A 19,381-nucleotide genomic window follows, 5' to 3' on the forward strand; every position below is an offset into this window, starting at 1 on the left:
CAGGGTAAGCATGGGGGAGGAGGTTAACAGGTTGCAGAGAGCTGGACTGGGCACCTTTTCCAAATCAGGCTTTGCAGGTAGAGGGTGAAAGCAGTTGGGGAAATAGCTGTGCAAAGGTATGTCCAATTTCACCAATGTGTGCAGAGGGGATGCTGGGAGTGCCTGGTGCCAGGAAAGAACAGGTGGTGGGGACTAGTCAGGTGACATGTGCAGGGAATGGAGGGGCACTGGAAAGATTCCCAAGCCCCACCCCCTTTGAGAAGAGGAGTGAGGCATGCTAGTGGTACCTTGTGGAGCTCCACCCCTTGTTCCTCGTTAGCTCCTGGGGGCGGAGTTTTTGCCTGGAAGATCTCCCAGCCTTCATCATGGAGCCAGGAGTCTTCATCCAGGCTGGAGCTGCTCCCTTCTGAGGAGAGGTTGCAAAATTTGGGACTTCTTAGTTCAGAGGGAAAAGACAAGCAGGTGTATAAAATCATGCACCTTGTGGAGAAAGGGGCTGTGGAGATGTTTTATATGAAACCATAGGGCCATCCATGCAGCCAAATGTTAGAAGATGGGTGGGAGGGAGGGACCACTTGACACAGTGCTGCTCCCACAAGATCTAGGAACACCTTTAAAGCAGAATCAGGGAGAAGGTGGCCAATGGCACACAACACACAAGGGCTGTTTTCCCCCTCCACTGTCAGGAGGTGGTGGACTCTCCTTCCCTGAAGGATTTTAAACACAGGTTGGATGGCCATCTGTGAAGGATTCTTTAGCTGCGGTTCCTGCATTGAAGAGGGTTGGGCTAGATGACCCTTGGGGTCCCTTCCAACACTACAGTTCTATGATTCTAATGCCAGTTGCTGGGAATCACAAGTGAGGAGAGCAGTGCTGCTGGTGCCCTCGGGTCCTGCTTGTGCGCTTCTCATGGGGCATCTGGATGGCCACTATGAAAACAGGCTGCTTAATGGCCATGGGGTGAGTAGCAGGAGGACTTCACGGGGCTTCCAGTCCTCAGTGCATGATCTGGCCTGAGGGGAGGACCTGAAGCTCCTCCCCCCACCTCTTGCTTGGGCTCCAAGACCAGGCTAGATGTCCACTGGGTGGCCCTTGTAGCGCATGGCTCCCTGAAGTGCTGAACTGGCCAGCCCACCATCTTGCCAGAGCATCCCCAAGTCTTGCACATCACCAAATGCTTTCCATTTAAATGCAAATTTTGACTTTTTCCCTCTGTGGTGCGGGAGAATTTTTCACACTGGAATGAGGGTCATGATAATAATTTATCCACAGGCCTCTTTCTACAATTACTGTTTGTACAAGGAAAGTGTTTATCCTTCCGCAGTCAGACACAGGGTGCTCACTGAAGCCACCTGGGCAAGGAGCCAAGACCCTCACTGATGCCTCCAGAACAGGAGAAGCCCATGGAAGGGATGGAAGAGGTGCCTGCAGGGGGTGGAGCTTTGGGCTGCCAGCTGAGCCCCACCAGCTGAGGAGCAGAGCGCTTTGGTGGGACGGGCACCTTCTCCTGGCAGAAGGCTTGAGGAGAGCTCCTTGGCTGAACTCCATAGTTCACAGAAGAATCGGCAGGGAGGGGGTCCTTAAAAAGGGACAAATGTATTGTGGTTGAGAAAGCTTTGATGGTTGTGTCACCTCTCCCTCTTCATGATGTTGCTGTTGTTTAAAATTGAGCTTCCAGTCCTTCCGAAGGTCACCAGCCCTTGAGGTTATAGGTCTCCTCTCTTGCCTTGCAGGGGACTCCCAGCTTGCTCAAGGGACTCAAGCCAACCCCAAACACCTGGTGGGGCTTCAGCCAGTCGTGTTTCACAGGAGTCCATGCTGAACCACCGCCCCCCCCCCAAGAGGCCTTACATGTGAGCAAACTCCAATACAGACTCTAACTGAATTTATTTATTTGCTTATTTGAGGTATTTTTCTTTTTTCTCTTGAAGCAATACCCTGTGTGCGGTGTGGCAGTATTTATTCTATTATTTCATTTATTACATTTATATACCACCTTTATCTTCCAAGGAGCTGAAGGTGGTGGAAAGGATTGTCATTGTTGCTGCTGTTTCAGATGTACTCTTGATGGGTCTCTGCTCCTATAGTTTCTCTCCCCCCCCCCCCTTGTTGATAGGCAACTGAGGCTGGCACAAAGGCTCATGGCTCAATGGCACAGCGCCTACCTTGCCAGCAAAGGTCCCGACTTCAATCCCCAGATGGCATCTCCAGGTAGGGCTGGGAGAGACCCCCTGCCTGACACCCTGGCAGCCCTGCTGCCAACCAGTGAAGGCAGAACTGCCTGGGATAGACAGGGGACTGACCAGGGCACAAGGCAACTTCTGGTGTCCCTAAAGTCACTCATCCAAGAGCCGCAAATGCCCTCTCTGCTCAAATCCATGCTCTAGCCACTGTGCCACACTACCTCCCTGTAGGGAGGTCACAGAGGGCACCCGCTTCCAGGGTTCTGCTCCCTGGTATGGCCAGCCATACACCCTCCTGGCCTTTGTGACTCTACCCCCCCCCCCCCGGAGCCTGAAGCAGGAGGGAGAGAACTGGGGGCTGAGGTCACCTCCCTTCCTCTAATGGGAATTAATCTGAGTTCAGTCTTAATTGTGAGGATTTTCTGTTAACTAAGCAAGAAATCTTATAACAACACAATAAGGTGCCATTTCACAGCCTCCAAATGGAGCAATAAGCTGGAGCCTCATTTACATGCCATTTCGCCACCACCGCAATTGCTGACGCAGCGCCTTTTAATGTATTCACATTGGCAGGCGCATTTGCGTCAAGATGCAATTATGAGTTAGGCGCTCCCTCCCCCCAAGCTCTAGGAAGAAGGGAGGCTCAAACTGGGCTTGGGGGTACCTTCCTGGCCCATCACACACACGTGTGTGTGTGTGTGTGTGTGTGTGTGTGTGTGTGTAGGAGGGGGGGTCCAATTAAGGAGGCAAGAAATTCAAGTTTTCCCTGGGAGGGGGATGGACAGGAGCCCATCCAGCCAAAGCAGCTGAAGGTGTCCAGAAGATGGGAGTGTCCTAACATCTTCCTTCAGTGAAGAAAGACCATAGAGCTGAGGGGAGTGGGGTTCAATTCAGCTGGAGAACAGCATCACAGAAGGACATAAAATCCTGAGTAATGGTGCCCCAAAATCCAGCATCATCCATTGATTGGAAAGGTGGCAGGTTTTGGATAAACCAAAGATATTTCTTCTCACCATGCATGATCAGCTGGTGGAACTGATGGCCACAGGATAAATGCATGGAGGAAGGATAAATGCATGGAGGAAGAAGACAGGTCTGCCCATGGGCGTGAGTGCAAGAGAGAAAGTTGGAAGATGGGGGGCTGCCTCTGATGTCCAGAAGTGGGGAGCAGAGAGTGCCATTGTGGCCAGACTCCTCTGCCTCTGGTTCATCTGCTGTCCAAAGCCTGCATGACGAAGGAGACAGAGCCCAGTGAGCCCCAGCCTGACTCCCTGCTACCCATGAAAAGCACTCGCCCTCCGAGGCCTCCATCATGGTGGGGCACTGCGGAGGCACCCTCCTCACCCTTTCTGTGGGCTCCCTTTTTGCCCCCCCCGCCCCCTCCAGCACTAGGAAAGGTCAGTGAGAGCCTGGAAAGGAAAGCTTTGCCATCTGAACCCGGGAAGAGCTGGCGGAGGGGAGCTGCAGGAAGGTGGTCAGGGGAGCGACAGGACTGGGAGAGGCTGATAAGGGGAGCTTCGGAGGGAGAAGAAGGGTGCCTTGTCTATCAGCCCATTAAAGGCTATTCTTACAAGTTCTTCTCCCCCCCCCCCTTCATTAATACGCAGGGTGAATAGAACATTGAATAAAGATCAGTACTTAGTGCACAATTGTCAGATTGAAAGGTAACTGTCAACAGAAGGAAAGAGGTTACAAAAGGGCCCATTGCCGTGCTTAGCAAATGGGTTTCAGGCTGTCATCTCAATGGGCCCCTGTTTCGCAGAGATTGTGCTTCCCTGAATAGCATTTTATTACCGGCCTTTCTTTTTCTCTCTCTCCTCTCCATCAACCCCCCCTCCAAACCACGTTGTGTCTTTGCAGGCGCTATTCACATAAGATGGGGTGATCCTTTTCATTTGCCAGAGGGACCCTGCTTTAGAAACCGTGGTTTGTCCTAGAGAAGAAAAAGCCCCCCTGGCAGTCAGAGGCCGAAAGGGGGCAGACCCAGCCCCTCTGCTGGGACCACAGAGGAGGGAGCCCCACAGAAGAGCCTCACATTGGGGCAGGAATACTCAGCAGCACAGATCCCCCCCCCCGCAAAAAAAAATAAATCTAGGATGGTGGAGTCTGTTTCTTTCTTTTGGGAGTGCATCTTTCAGGACAGGGTTTTCAGCACACCCCAAATGCTCTGAATTCTCTCGGGGTCCATTTTTAAGTCTCCCAGGCCTCAATAGTGCTGTGGGTGAAATGGGATTGTAAAAAAGAGCCCAGCATGATATAATTAAAAATGGGGGAGGGGGCAGTCCTGCCCAACTAAATAAGGCCTATTCCATCTCACTGTCAATAGAAGCCTTCCGAGGGGGCTTCTCTCCCTCCATGGGACTGAAGCCCTTTTGCATGTGGTCCCTCTCCTATTTTGTAGCTGGCTGCTTCTTTTTTGAGCATGTGGGGCGGTGGGGGGGGGGGCGTGGTGGAATCAGTGGAGTTATGTCTGGAGCTCCTCTCTGTGGAAAGAGCATGTTAAAAGCCTCCGGGAGGTGTGTTTGGGGTAAGTGTGGAGGTCCTGGGAGAGATGCTGACACTCCTCAGGCGTTGAGCTGGTCGGTTTCCTGCCGGGGAAGAGAGAAAATATATATTCATCACGACTAGCATAACGTGTTGTTACGAATTTTAAAACCTGACCCTCATTCCCAGACTTGAGGCTTCAGAACATTTGCTGGATGTTGATGTGCATGTGAAATGTCATGGTGAAGGGGTCCATGTCCCAAAGCGCCCCCCCCCCCCAAGGCTTGAGCCTTGCAGGGGGAATGCCGGCATCTGCATCCTGCCCAGGATGGCCCCTCTGCACGGACTCTGCAGTGGTGCTCTGGGGTCCCCCACCCCCTTGCCCCTGCTTTCCTCTTCCTTCCTTCCCACAACGCTCTGACCATGTGGCTCAGAGGTGCCGCTGCTTCCTGCCATCGCCCACCCAGGACTTCCAGAGGGCCTGGTTGGCATCTCTCCCTTTGGAGAGGGCTGCTGAATTGGGAGCACATGATGTGCTCATCCCAAAGTCAGGGGGCTGTGTCCGGCCAGGCTGGCATTCTCCTTACCCACCAACACAGAATTCCAGCTAAAGCCCAGGGGGCTCCAGAGAAACTGGCACACTCTAATTATAGGCTGAGTATTATTTTGGGATTGTCACTCGCTCCTTCTGCAGCTGTTGCTGGGGAGGGAGGAAAGGAAGGAAGGGGAATGGCACAGCTTTGACCCTCCCACACAAGCCGACCTTGATAAAACCACAGAAAGGGGGGATCACTCTGCCCTATTCCTGGGGGCCTGGAAGTTGTCGAGAGAGTTGTAAAGTTGAGAGACAGGGTGCTTCCGCCTTCAGCAGCCGCTGCCCCACCCTTCCTTCTGCTTTGGATGAACAAGATGCATGTCTTGATTTCCCGATACAGTTGCGGGGGGGGGGGGGGGTCCCTACCTCCCTGAGGCACCCTCCCAACAGCAGAAGCCATCCAGACGGGCAGTTCGCTGGAGTAAAGTTCCAAGCAGTCCCACCCCCTTGAGCTGGGGGAGGCGAGCAGAGCTCCTTACCTAGGGCTGCCATACGCCTGGATTTTCCCAGACATTACTGGGATTGTAAAGGCGGAATGGACATCCAGGGCAGAAATTGAAAAATTGCTGCACTTGCTGGAATTCAGAGCCTGAATTGCTCCTCCATGGAAAATCTGGGCATTTGACCTTGTCGCTCAAATGGCAGGGAGAGTCCTTGCTGATGGCCCCTCAGAGGACTGGAGAAAGAGAGAGAGAGAGTCAATGGGTGAGGGGGGGCTGTGAAACCAGGCAGGAGCAGGAGAGGAGGGCAGCCTCTGCTTTCGGTAGTGGTTGTAGTGGGAACTTCTGGGCTTCCTCCCAGGAGAGAACATAGGTGTCCCAGGAAAAGGATTTGTCTGAATGGCTCACTGGAAACACTCAGGAATTTGCTTGCCAAGCCAAGCCCCACCCCACCCCACTTGTAAGGAGAGGGGAGCTGCTGGGCCTGTGACAAAGGATGCAGAGAAGCCACTACTGGAAGTCATGTTACTGTTCCCCGTTTCTTCCTGAGAAAGAGTTCTGTGTAATCCAGGATAGAAGCTTTCTGCCATGCTTAGTTTCCAAGACCAGGTGGTGTTGTCCTACCCAGGGGCATTGACTCCTAGGGGCCAAACACTTTTGGGCCCTCTTAATATTCACACACGCCCCCCCCCCCCCCGCCAATGTTAAAAAAAATCTTGTGTCGGGTTGGTGGAGCCTGGAATGCAGCAGCAGCAGCAGCAGCAATGTGCATCCTCCTCCTCCTCCTCCTCCTCTTGCTAGAGCAGGAAACAGGCACCAACTGGTGGCGGCGGCCGGAGGAGGAGGAAGAGGAGCTGCATGGTGCCACATCCAGATGTCATCACAGGCAGGACATCATACGCACAACACCAGCCCCCCAATCACACTCCCAAGTCAGCGCCTCTGCTCCTACCTGCAGGCCCCTCTGTGGGGAGGCAGAAGGATGTCATCTGGGTTTCTAGAGGTTGCCATGTTGACACAGGTGGCGGCCTGAGGTCTGACAAGCAGTTCCCTCTTGTGCCACAGAAGATACCATAATTCTTCTCTTTGGATCTGCCACCTGCACATGTTCTGTTGCTAGAGCTCACCTGGGTAAGCAGGTCCCATCACCAGGCCATCTCTCTCTCGCACACCCCAGCCCACAGACAACTCTCTAGTGGCAGGGGGCTCCATAGTCTTGCTAATCACAGCACTGATTCAGCCACACAGAAGCAGCATTTGGTGCAACCTTTCCTGAACTGTGTTGTGTCATTATGCAGGCAGGGGAGCAGCAACATGTACAAACAAAAACAAAGCCCTTCGCGCTGAATGCAGAGGAGGGCCCTCCTCACCAATTTAAATGCTTTGGGTGAATCCTGTTAAGGACTTTCCCATGCCTTCCCCTCCCCCCAACTTAGGGCCTGATGTCTGTCTTTCCTGGTGCAAGGGCGCTTGTCTCCTGATCATGTGCATTTCAAAGAGGCCAGCGACAGCTAAAAATACACACCTGCCATGTGCACAGATCAAGAATTGTGGACCACGTGCAAAAAAGAAATCGGCCTTGAGGGAATTCGCCTTGTAAAAGCTCCCTGTCTCTCACACCCACTGGTGCCTTGGGCCTCCTGCCTCCAAGTCAGGACTCAGCACCGCAGCCTTGGGAATTGCCAGAAACCTCCAGGGAGCATGATCCAAAGTCTCGCCAGTGTGCATGAAGATGCCAGCGTGGAACTGGGACTGGATCCCGCCAGATCGTGCAGCAGCAGCAGCTCAGTCCACAATCCTGTGCTTTAAGAAGCTCTGGGGAAGCAACCGGGGTGATCCATTTGCCCCCAGATTCCACCACACACGGAGGGGAGACCCTGCCAAGGTGGGGCTGGAGCTGAATCATGGAAAGCAGCCCAGGTGGGGGGGGGGCACAAAGCAAAATTTATTTCTGTCAAGCAGTGGTCTATTTCCCTGATAGCATTTCCTTGTATACAGATAACTCCTTATCTTAAATGACCATGTCTCTTTCAATTTGTACTTAACATTCAGACCCATTTTCCTTATATGATTCTATCACAGTGGGATGAAAAATACATTACTATAATCCCCCAGGATCATCATATATCAATAACAAATGGTCTGGAATTGACCCAATCTAAAAAGCAGCCTTTCAAGTGGGGGCTGGGGAGAGCCAGCAATAGGAATCCTGGCCACTGTTGCCAAGGGGGTCCCCGCCCAGCCCTCCTCAAATGGCAAGTCCACAGGGGCGGTGCTGCAGCCACAAGACACATGTGGTGACAGGTCAGGGCTGCCTCCCAGGTGTGGCCAGACAGGACACCCCCCCCCCCAGGGTTTCCCCCCAAAATCATTCAGCGCCTTTGGACTGGGCTCTAGGACTGTCAATAGAAACATGCAACTTCTTTCCTGCCTGTGCCTCTGCCTTTCCTCATGACACAACTTGTTTCTTTCCTGTTGTTCCCTTTCTTCCTAGTTTGCACCTTTAAAAAGCCATCTTTCTCCTGCCCCGGCTTCCTTTCCTCAGATTCAGTCCAGCCCTGGTGTAAAGCAGCCTAGGACTGAGGCCTGGAGGAGAAGGGCTGCTCCTGACCCAGACCTCTCCTTCTCCTTGCATGGAGGGGGTTTTCATTTGGGTGCAATTCCAGTCAAAGGGTGGTGGTGTGCTCCCCCCGCCCTGTCCCCATCTGTGGAAACTGACCTGCAGGCATCGGAAACATGGAAATTCTTAAAACAAATAGCCTAAATAGCTCCTGACTCTGCCAGGTGTGGAAAAGTGGACAAAAGGGAGTATGAAAAGTGAATTGTTTTAGAAAAACATGCATAGCCACTGAGTGGGCCCAGAAGGAGGAGGGGAGGGCAAGGCTCAGGACTAGGGGGGCAGGAAATGCAATTCAGGACACTTTTAAAGCTGAACCTATCAATGTGGACTTTCTGAAACAAAATGTGAACTGAAATGGAAATTCATATTTGACCAAATCTTGCAATGTGGTTTTCCCACCAAACTATGCTTACAGAAATGCATATATTGCGAAGTATGCATAAAAACCAATATATTAGTGGGGGACGGGAACAAAAAGGGAGGGGATTGCTTTGAAGAAATGTGTAGATTAATCAAAACTGCATACAATAATGTGTTTACTCAGAGAAATTTGCACTAAAATGCTGGTGAATTTTCATGATGATTTTTTTTTTAAATTGTAAATTACTGCCAAATGTAGAGAACTGAACTTAAGAGAGGAAAAATGAGAAAATGGAAACTGACAGATCCTTCCATTGCTTCTCAGGAGGACACAAGGTGAGTGCAGGGAAAAATTTAACAGACAGTTGTCTTTGGGACTCTTATTTATGTAGTTATTTGTTTAAAACATGGGTAGGCAAACTAAGGCCCAGGGGCCAGATCCGGCCCAATCGCCTTCTCAATCTGGCCCGTGGTAGTAGAATGTGTGTGTTTATTTAAAATGCATCTCTGGGTTATTTGTGGGGCATAGGAATTCGTGTCCCCCCCCCATATAGTCTGGCCTCCCACAAGGTCTGAGGGACAGTGAACCGGCCCCCTGCTGAAAAAGTTTGCTGACCCCTGTTTTAAAACATTCTCTGCCCCACCTTTCAACCAGGCAGCTAACAATAAAACAAAACCAGAAATGATCATTTTGAGGCATCTATTTCAACACAACACACACACAAAAACCCATGTATTCATTTATTTAAAAGGTGGTCCCAGGATGGGCTTCAGCAATTGTATCCACAAAACCAGCGAAAACCTTCCAACCAAACCCAAAAGAATATAAATTCAACAAGCCAAAATGCCCCAACACTCAAAGGCCAGGGGGCTCAGGGACCCCTGTGGGGAGGGAGGGTGTTGCACAATTTAGGGGCTGCCACAGGGAAAAGGCTGCCATCCCACCCGCACAACTAGCAAGGGGGCATCGAAGTGGACACACTCAAATGGATACCCAAGTTTTGCTTGCAAAAAAGCAAGTCCCTCTAGGCCTTTTGACAAGCATATTGTGTAAGGTTATTTTTCTAGTTATGCCTTTATAGGCAGCAGTTTGATCATTTGTGCTCATTTTAGCATCTGCAACAGCTTCTTCATTGGATTCTTTTAATTGCCGAAAGCTCCCTTGAGGGCAGACAGAGGCAGAGCAGGGCAGGGGTGCCAAGATCTTAAAAGTGAGAAATAAAAACAGATGAGTTTGGTTGTTGCCTTCTTCTCTTTCCAGCAAAGATATGTGTAGCTTTGTCGTGAGTACCTAGCGCCTAGGCCCATTTCCCTGCTTAGAACAATGGTCACTGAGTCTGTGGCGCTTGCCGTGGCCTGAAACGCAGAGGGGGCCAGCGCCATGTCCTGCTCAGGGTCTCTTCTCAGAAATGCAGCAAAAGCGCACGGCTTGAGCTTTATCAGTCAGAGGAGGACCCTGGGGTGGGCAGGGGCAGAGCCAGGGGGAGCAGGAGGGCACCTGCTTCTCAAATCAAGTAAATCAATAAAAATGCTTAACTGAGGTTCTGCCCCCCCCCCCCAACATTAAGCCTGCTCTCCTAATAGGGTTGCCATGTGTCTGGATTTTCCTGGACACATAAGGAACACTGCAGTTGGCAGCAGGGTATGAATGTCCGGGGAAATCCAGACATATGGCAGCCCACGCCAGCAGTGCCATTTTCCCATAAAAAATACCTCAAAAACTACTTTTTTGTGATTTTGCCCAAAAAGCTCAACAACTTTTCTGTCTGGATTTTCACTGTTTGAAACATGGCAACCCTACACTAACACATGAGCCACATTTGAGCCAATGGGGGGGGGGGAGTTAGAGGTTTTACACCCAGAACCGTGTCTCATCCTGCAGGCAAAGAGGAGGCAGAGTCAGTCCAGCCACATCCAGCCCCCAGGCCTGGGGTTCCTCACCTCTTACAGGAAGCCTGTTTAAACCCCAGAAAACACATTCAGGTATCTGAAGGGCTCTCACAAACAAGCTTGAGGGTAGGACCTGAATCAGTGGATCCCCGTGTCAAGAATGGAGATTCTGACTGATCATCAGGAAGAACCTATTGACAGTAAGGGCTGGTCAATAGTGGAACGATCTTCCTTGGAAGGTGCTGGACTCTCCTTCCTTCGAGGTTTTGAAGCAGAGGTTGGAGGGCCACCAGTCAGGGATTATCTAGCCACGATTCCTGCACTTCAGAGGGTTGGACTAGACGACCCTCTTCAATTCTATGAGCCACCTTTGGTATCTCCAAGCCTCCTTTTTCCCCTTTAGGGGCTCTCCTTGCTCTGTTCATCTAGGTTCTCTCTCACAAGCACCTTGTGAGAAGAAAGGGAAATGGCTTTGAGACTTCTCTCTCTCTCTTTGCAAAACTAGAGACTCCACATTTTGTTTTGTCTTTGGGTACAATTGTTTGTGCCACATGAGAAGGGCCAAGAGCAGGGGTCGGCAAATTTTTTTAGCAGCAGGCTGGTCCACTGTCCCTCAGACCTTGTGGCGGGCCGGAGAAGTGGCATGGGGGGGGGAGCTGGGAAAAGAGGCGGGGGGGGGGCAGAGCGAGCTTGTCTGCTCCACTCTCTGGCCCACAGGAGCACCAGGGTGGTGGCGTCAGCGGGAAGATGAGTGGCACGAAAGGGCTGGCTCCAGAGAGGGGCTGCCAAAAATGGCGCTCAGCCAGCTCAGCCCAGCCCCCTTCCTCCTCTAGGCAGGGCAGGGAGAAGCCTGGAGGAGGGAGGGAGGAGGTGCCACTGAGGTGTGTGGGAGAGAGAGGGGGGAAATGGAATGGTGCATCAAAAAATGGTGCAGCCTGAATGAACAGAATCCCCACGCCGATCCATGGACAGTCCGCAGGCTGGATCCTGAAGGCAATTGGGCCTGATCCGGCCCTTAGATTGCTGACCCCTGGCCAAGAGTGACCACTTTGGCCTTGGAAATCCAGAGCAGGGGGCCCTTGAACCCCTGGCGCTCTTCCTCCTCTCCCGCAAGCCTTGAGAGCAAAAGCTGCCTCCCCACTTGGCTTGCACTGCTGGCTGAAAGGGTTTAAAAGCATTAGCCTAAAAGAGCTTTCAACAAGTATGAAAAGGGGGGGGGAGGGCGAGGATGGTTGTAAATTCCACCTGGGGAATTTCACCATGAATACACTTCACCTTTTGCAGAGTCTCCCGCCCTGCCTCAGAGGATAACTGACCTTTGGAGAAAAATAATGAAAAGAAGAAATTCCTTGGAGAAAATCTTGTGGCCGGGCCGCGGTAATGAGATCTGCTCCCTTTATGTTTCCATGGCAACAACAGTCATTTTATAATATGAAATACATGAATGGGAAGAAAGAGGCCTCCTCCTCTTGCCGGAGTGAGCCGGGTGACAGGGCCGCATCCAGCTGCCCCAAAGGGCAAAAACCAGTCTGGGGTGGGAAGGGGGGAGCCCTGCCCCTTTTGTCCTCTCCAGTCGCAGGATTCTGGTGGGAGGGGGCAGTGATGAGAATGCAGAGCCCTCCCCATTCCTCCCAGGTCTTCCTTCTCAGGCCAGAGGTCAGCCTCACAGTGGGGAAGGAATTTGGAGTGGACTTTGGATTTTGACCCCGAATCTGATCCTTGTAGTTGTTCTGCTTGTTTTCAGGCAAACACCTCCTCCCCTCCTTTGGATGGGTAGGTGCCTGTCCATGAGCAAGGCTCCAGTTGTGCCCGTTGGTTACGCGCCAGGGTCACGATCCTGTGATTCTACTGCTTGGTGCTAAATTGGGCTTAGCATAATTCAGTCTCTAAGGGGGGGAGATGTTGGTTACCTGGAAAGGCTCTGCATGAATCATGCGGCAAACCAGCCTTAATGGGGGTGTTGCTTTTCAAGAAGCAAAGTGGCAAATAAGAAGGGGGGGGGAGGGTTTTTTCAAAGCAACAACATGTTGCCCTTTGGCTGGTGGGAAATGAGGCAACCTGCCAGAGAGAGACAGAAATGAGTGGAGACTTCTGGCTTCCCCATGCCCAGAGAGGAAAGCCTGCCATTTTTATTGTACTCACCCCAAGACTTTCTTGAAGAGACCCCAACCTTTGGCTTCTTTCTTCTGAAAAGCACAAACTGGTCAAGATAGGCAGCTCTCCCTCCCCCCCCTCCTCCAAGACCCAAACCTGAAGAAGATATCTGTGTCACCCCAAGGTTGACCCCCGGAATTTCCAAAAGTAAGAGAGAGGGGGACTTTTGCTAGCTCTTCATGCATTTCAGGAGACATGGCATCGTTCCAGGAAGGCAGGCGTGGAGGAGACGCTTTACCGCCCCACCTGGAGAAGGAATTCACCCTGTCGCAAAACCTGCTCTGTGGCCCCAACTCCAGTGGCTTTTGGATGCAGATGCTGGGAGCTTTGCAGGGCAGCTGGGTGCTCAACCTCTGGAGGGTTGTGCTGCCAAGATGGAGCAACAGCAACAGCAGCAGCAGGGAACACCATCCTGACCGGTGCTGAGCAGACTTGCCCAGAACAGAATTGCAGCCCTAGGAAGAGGCGGAGAGGAGGACCAAAATGGGCAGGGACTGAGGGCAGCCTCTCCCCAGTTGCCTCATCAATTAACTTTGGGTCAAATTAGAAGGGTGGAGAAATGAGCTGTAAAGAGAGGCTTTGGGAGCGCAGGGCTGTAATAAGAAGCAGTATTGATTACCACCACCAAGGCTTTATAAATCATTCATGGTCTCTATCAATCTCCCCAGCTGAGTTCCCCAAAGCTGTTTGCTGCGGAGGAGGAATTAAAATTAAAACGTTGAGCCCAGCAATGGCAGGCAAGGTTCTGATGACCCGTCTCTGGCTCCAGGCATCATCCTAGCACAGCATCAAGCTGTCCCTGGCCCAAGCATATCCGGATCTCACAGGGGTCTAAGGAAGGGATCCTGGCCATGCCTTCCAGGGCCCCCTGGCAAATGTGTGTGAGACGGACAAGCAAGGGCAGCTGTGCCTGGGGTGGGCAGGTGGGCAAGGAGGAATCCTGTGGGGTTTGGTAGAGCCCAGCCAAGGTGTGTGCCTCTTGCCTCCTTCTCAGCCAGCTGGAGGGCACCATGAGAAGGATGCAACAGCCCGTGGCGCCCTCCCTGCAAGTAGTGCCACTTGCAAAAGCAGCACTGGGTTTGCAGGGGCCAGGACACACCCCTCTTGCATCCTTCTCATGATGCCCTCCAGCTGGAGGGCGCTGAGAAGGATGCAAGAACTCATGACGGGTTAGGGCGCCATGATGCTCCCCCACCCAAATACTGCGCCCAAGGCAATGCCCGTGGGTGGGTGGGTAGGTGCAAAAATGGAGTTCTGTTTATCCTGAAAATAAAATACCAATTGAAGGAAATGGTGAAGCTGGCATACAAAGCCCTTCCTATAATTTTGAAAGAAAATGTCACCAATCCAATTTAAATACTGTCATTGCATTGCTTCAGCAGCCAGCCATTTTGTAGGAAACACATGGAGTATTGATTCCTTTATTGTAAATGGAGTCTTACACTGTTTACTCAGAAGTAAGTCCCACTGTATTCAATGGAGCTTAAAGGGTAAAGGGACCCCTAACCATTAGGTCTAGTCGCAGACAACTCTGGGGTTGCGGCGCTCATCTCGCTTTACTGGCCGAGGGAGCCGGCGTACAGCTTCCAGGTCATGTGCCCAGCATGACTAAGCCACTTCTGGCAAACCAGAGCAGTGCACGGAAATGCTGCTTACCTTCCCTATTTATCTACTCGCACTTTCATGTGCTTTCGAACTGCAAGGTTGGCAGGAGCCGGGACCGAGCAACGGGAGCTCATCCAGTTGCGGGGATTCGAACCGCGAACCTTCTGATCGGCAAGCCCGAGGGTAAAGCCTGTGCAGCCTTACACTGCAAACCTAAGCATTTTTACTCAGAACTAAGTCCCACTGAGTTCAACAGAATTTTCTCTCTGATATGTGATATGTTCCTGATCATTCTCACAGTTTCTATTATTATTATTATTATTATTATTATTATTATTATTATTATTATTATTATTATATCCTGCCTTTTCCCCTGACACGGACTCAGGGCAGCTTACAGCTAAAATTTATTTCGTTCCATTTATCTGTTGAAAGTGTTGCACATTATCCCTTCCCTCAAACACTTTTTCTTCACAACAATCCTGTGAGGTAGGTTCGGCTGAGAGGTTGCACTTGGCTCAAGATGACCAATGTCGATGTGCAGATGACGCCTATGTGGGGGGAGATCAAACGTGGGAGAAGCATCCTGATATAGAATAGGGTGCCTCTATTTTCCTCTGAGAAATGCAGGAGGGTATGAGAACGTGGGGTGCCCAGAGGGTGCCAAGTCTTCTTTCTGACCTGGTCTGTGGGTCTGTGCCTTCCCGTGCCCCTCTTCTGGCTCTCTGCTCATGCCTGGCATCCAGGCCTCTGCTTTGTTCTTGCCAGCCCCATCTCCTACTTCAGACACTTCAGGCAAGAGGAGATAATGGCTTAATTGCTGTCAATTAGCCCTGCTGCAAATGGCATCTGCCAGAATTCGGCACATGCCCCCCAGCCCCCACCAGAGGCAGTCCCCAAGCTGACATCCTTCCAGGTTAGTTCAGAAATCAACAAGATTTAAATCTCCAGTTCCCGGGATGGGGGCAGCAGCCGGAATATTGCCAACTAATTTGTATAGAACTAACACCCTTAATTAATAGCAAACTAATTAGAGGCTATTGACTCAAAGGCAAGTGACACCGCTCATTTCTTCATGAAAAGGGGGTCAGAGGAATGCGGCTGCACAGGCTGGGCAAAGAGGTGCGGGAGCCCACGTCTCAGAAGGTGGGGGGGGGCAGAGAAAGGGAGGCTGCCCCGTCAGGAAATAAAGAATGGGTCCGCTCAGCACACAGCCATGTGTTCTCTCTCACACACACTTGCGCTCCCTGCAGAGAGCTCTCCAGGAACAATTATTCTTAAAAATTGATATCCCGCGTGGCAGCCGTGCAAATAGCACTCACGAGCCCCGTCTCCCTCACGCCCTTTTGGCTCCTCCTCTTGCCCCCCCCCGTTTTTCCACCCAGGACTGCCACCCCTCAAGGAGACCCACTGGGGAAGGGGAGGCTGTGCCCCATGCCAGCTCTGAGCATGGCAGCAATGGCCAGATCCTGGTCACAAGAGGCCAGGCTGAGAACCATGTTCTATGGATTTCCAAAGGATTCCCCAAGGCAAGAAGAACTGTGATGCTAAGTACTGTACAGTATGTGACAGAATAGGGCCCAGACCGGGGTGGGGGCGCTTGCTGTGGCTTAATGGTCTCTATTATGGGGTCGCTTTATTGTTTTCCATTTAATGTTTACTTCTGCACTGGGGCTGCCTGTTGTTGGTTTGAACGTATTTACCACCCAGAGTGTTCCGGCAGACGGGTGGGATAGAAATGGCAGAAATAAATATCCCGTATCTCCCAGGGTGAACAGTGTCAACTTGTTCTGGGGCTCATTAAAATTCCCTGCCACTCTGGGCCTTTCCCACAGAGCCGTGGCACAAAGGCTCCTGTGCCCCCCAGGTCCCCTGAGGGAGGAGGGCCACCCAGAGTTTGCTGGGGGGGGGGAGAGCCAGGGGGGACCTGCATCTCCCCCAAAGGGGCTCCGTGAGGGTTAAGCCCAAACATCCATCCTCATGCCCAACTGGCTGTGGGTGGGGGAGGCTCCATTTGTTTCTTTACATATAGAACGGTGGGGGGGGAACGGTGGGGGGGGTGCAGCCCTCTCGCCTTTCTGTTTTCTTCACCCCAAAATCTGTGTGCAGGTGGGGCAGGGACATCAACTTCCCCTCCCTGCACTTCATCTCTTTGCTTCAGGCCCATTTTGCTGAATGAAAAGATAACAGGGCAACTGACTTTCGGGTTTGGTAGGTGTGCGTCAGTAAACGAGGGGAATTAAGACTAAGAGAGCTGGGGGGGGGGCTCGTGTAATCTCACTGTATACAAGTTGTACAAGTGACAATAAAGTATTTCAATTTCTCCCTGTTGAATACATCTCCATTTTCACGGGGGGAATGGTAGAGGGCATGCTATGGGGAATTGCATGGGGTGAGGCCTGGAGCGGTTCTCAACCCCTCGCTGTACCCCCAGTGGGGTACGGTTGACCATGAGTTGTGCCGGGTGAGGGGTGGGTTGACCATGGTGCCCCCCTGCCAGGCCATCCTTCCTTCGGCCCAGGGGGAGCCATCCATGCTGCCTGAGGCTCTCCAAGGACATCTGCTGGGAATCTGGCTAGTCTTGTGAAGTTCACTGCCCGGCTGGCCTTCCGCTCAGGGCCCCTAAAAGCAGCAAACAGTCTAGTGCTAGCTGCAGAAATGCTCCCTGAGAGGGAGAGAGGGAGACGAGAAGCACCAGTCGCAGTCAGATGCACTTTGAAACTGCTTGCTAGGGAGCCAGGCGGTTGTTTAGAGATGTTTGGGGATTTGGCCAGGAAATAAAGTTGCTACAACAAGCCCTTATCACTGGAAACAACAGCCGTGCAGAGATGTCCCGGAAGGCCACTTCCAAAGGAGGCTCTCTCAAGCAGCCCAGCCAAGCGGGTGTTGGAGGAGGACGAGGAAGAGAACTTTGCTCCCTCCCTCCCTCCCTCCCTCCCTCCCTCCCTCCCTCCACACACACCCCAGCTGCCTGCATGGCTTGGAGGGGGCTCCTTCCCACCAGAGAAGAATTATTTGGGGTTTCACACAGTTGAAACAAATCCTGCTTTCACTCCTTGAATTCCTCCTTCTCCCCTCTCAGCCTGCTGGTGAACAACGCTGCATGCATCTCTCTTGCCAAGGAGGCTGAGGCGATGAGGCAACTCTTTCCATCCACCTCACTGCAAAAAAGCCCTTTTACAGCTTGCAGAAAATGGAGCCTCGCCAGACCGAAGCAGAGCAGTTGTCAAGCTCCCCGACCCTCCCTGAGCAGCAAGCAGGGCCCAGTTGATGAGGGCAGGTCCTCCTCTCCCTCTCTCCCTCCAGCTCCACTTCCACTCTTGCTCTCACCACTCTGGCTGTGCCCCCTCCCCCCGCTCATGGTGGCAGCTGGGGCCACTTTCTCTGGAGCAGCAAACTTTCCTTCCCCCTCACTTCAGTTGCAGAAACCAAGTTGAGGCCTCTGCAAGAGACGCTGGACTTGGCTTCGTCTGCTCCATCACCCTGGCACATACTTTGGGGGAGAGGTCAGGAGCAAAAGCTGGCTTCCCCTGTTCACCTTTGGTCTGCCAGTCATCTTATTCCTCATGTGTGGCCACTGATTTATTTTTGCACCACTCCACTCTGCTTGCAGAAAGGACACAAATTTGCATCTGACACAAAGCATATGCATTTTGTGTGTGCAAATTGTGTCATTTATTGTGTGCAGGTTGAAGAGCCCAATCCACATACTGTGCACTGGACTGTCCTGGCTCTCCCTCATGCCCACGCCTCAAAAAAAGAAACAAGCAGGGGCACTTTCTTGGAAATAAGAAATAGATCTTTATTCCAGGAAATAATGATACAGGCTCAGCAGTAGACACAAGGATCAGGAGTCACGGTTCAGGACTTAAAGTGCCGTACGAGAAATTCAGGCAGACGAGCAGTGGTGGTGCACCTTGCGGTAATGTCAGGATTGTAAAGGCACACAGCATTGGAGTGGGGGGGCTGCTCCCATCTGTAGAGATGTTGCCTGGTTCTAGGTGACAAGACAGCACCTCTGTGTTCTACCATTGCCTCCTCCCTGTGCTCAGCAGCTCCAAGTCCTCCCTGTGGTGGGACTGGCATCCCTGCTCCCTCTTCCCAAGTGATGGAAGTCAGGGTGGAAAGGAGAGACCTCCCTCCTCCAACTCAGATCCCCAACCTTCAGGCCCACCCCTATTTTGTGGGAATGTTCTGGGGTGCAGGAGAGGATATATTGACTAATTATATCCTTATCCAACTTGTGCTAACAAGTTCCCAAAATATCAGCAGAGTTTATAAACATTCCCCTTTAAGTTCGCAACGGTAACGCTTGCACAGGTTCGCTAGAACCTCTATAATAATTACTCTGGTAATTTCCCCTTTTGTTCCCTCTTAAAATACAAGACACGACACAGTCTTTATAAAAGTATAAAAGAGTTTACTCACGTTCTGTTCACAATGTGATCCCAGAAGGCAGACAGCCTTAAAAAGGTTACATACATTCAGAATCTATCTTGTAGCAAGATAGTCCTTATCTCCTCTCTTGGCTGGGAGCCTTAGATGTTTCCTCATTGAAAGGAAGATGGCAGAGAGAGAGAGTGGCTGCCTGCCCTGTGCTTTTATCATTTACCTGCACAGGTGAGGCCACACCCACCTCTGGTCACATGCGGAGGAAGTCCGTCCCCAGGAAGTTTACCTGCTTGCTAGACAGACATCCCTCCCCATGTTCTAACATGTACACTCTAGGAATGTTGTCATTGACTGCTCCTGTGTTTACATCCCACATATTTCTGCCCCCTCCCATGCCAGGGTGCTGGCCCAAGCTTGATCCCAACCTCACTATGGGGCTCATGACATGGGCCAGAGTGCTGCTGCGTTCATATCCAGCTTGCTGGCTTCTCCTTGGCATCTGCTTGGCCACTATGAGAACAGGATGCTGCCCCAGGTGCCCATTGGCCTGATTGAGCACCCAGGCTTTTTTTATGCAATGGAATTGGCATTGTGCACTGAAATGTGCCTTCCACAAGTGAGTGTCTGAGAGGCTAGAGCTAATGCTAAGAGTCTTGCA

General features: G+C 51.8%; 2 long non-coding RNA genes across 2 annotated transcripts; both read right to left on the reverse strand.

Moving 5' to 3' along the window:
- Positions 1-1,870: 1,870 nt before the first annotated feature.
- Positions 1,871-7,953, reverse strand: LOC114587064 (uncharacterized). Its single transcript, XR_003704212.2, has 3 exons — positions 6,655-7,953; positions 5,742-5,938; positions 1,871-4,771 (listed from the first exon to the last, which is right to left on the reverse strand). It is a non-coding gene; the product is annotated as an uncharacterized LOC114587064 (long non-coding RNA).
- A 1,457-nt stretch (positions 7,954-9,410) lies between these two features.
- LOC114587063 (uncharacterized) lies at positions 9,411-18,863 on the reverse strand. Its single transcript, XR_003704211.2, has 3 exons — positions 18,760-18,863; positions 12,715-12,758; positions 9,411-9,886 (listed from the first exon to the last, which is right to left on the reverse strand). It is a non-coding gene; the product is annotated as an uncharacterized LOC114587063 (long non-coding RNA).
- Positions 18,864-19,381: the final 518 nt, after the last annotated feature.

This window comes from Podarcis muralis, chromosome 16, assembly GCF_964188315.1.
Source record: "Podarcis muralis chromosome 16, rPodMur119.hap1.1, whole genome shotgun sequence".
In the NCBI taxonomy this organism is placed as follows: domain Eukaryota; kingdom Metazoa; phylum Chordata; class Lepidosauria; order Squamata; family Lacertidae; genus Podarcis; species Podarcis muralis.